Source organism: Grammomys surdaster, unplaced genomic scaffold, assembly GCF_004785775.1.
Source record: "Grammomys surdaster isolate TR1022 unplaced genomic scaffold, NIH_TR_1.0 126187, whole genome shotgun sequence".
Lineage (NCBI taxonomy): Eukaryota > Metazoa > Chordata > Mammalia > Rodentia > Muridae > Grammomys > Grammomys surdaster.
The window spans coordinates 7,936,238-7,936,848 of NW_021620993.1; positions in this window are offsets into that span (position 1 = coordinate 7,936,238).

Sequence of the window (611 nt, forward strand, 5' to 3'; positions counted from 1 at the left end):
GGCAGAGGGGGTATCCAGTCTGGCAAGCATCTAATAGAATGACTGTAAGCCAGCAGGGGAGTGCTCTGAAGAAAGACCTTATACAATCACAGACGGTCTGAAAGTACATCTGAAACAATCAGACTAATCTTTGATTAACTGTTGTTAGGAAGTAGCTAGGGAGTAACTCTGGCCAAGGACAAGCTGTGGGGTACATGGTATATGGCTACATGGTTGCAGCTTGGGTTCTGAAAGTTTTCAGGCTTTTTTTCTTTAAGATGGAGGCAGTCCTAAGATGGAGTAGGTTTGGCCTCTTATTAACACATATCTTCCATAAAACAAACAGTAATATTTATTATTATTAGAACTTCCAATCCTCCTTCGTTCATCTGTCAAGTGCTAGGATTAGAGGCATATACCACCATATCCAGTTTATGTGGCCTTAGGGATTGAGCCCCAGGCTTCCTGTATGCTGTGTAAACCCTCTACTACCAACTGTGCTATCTCCCCAGTCTTCTGATATTTCTTTATTGAAAAGATAATTGAGATTAGCCTTGTGACAGTAATAAGCTGGAGCCCTGTCCTTTATCCCATGAAGTTTAGGGACCTACCTGAGAACAGGAGAAAAAAAA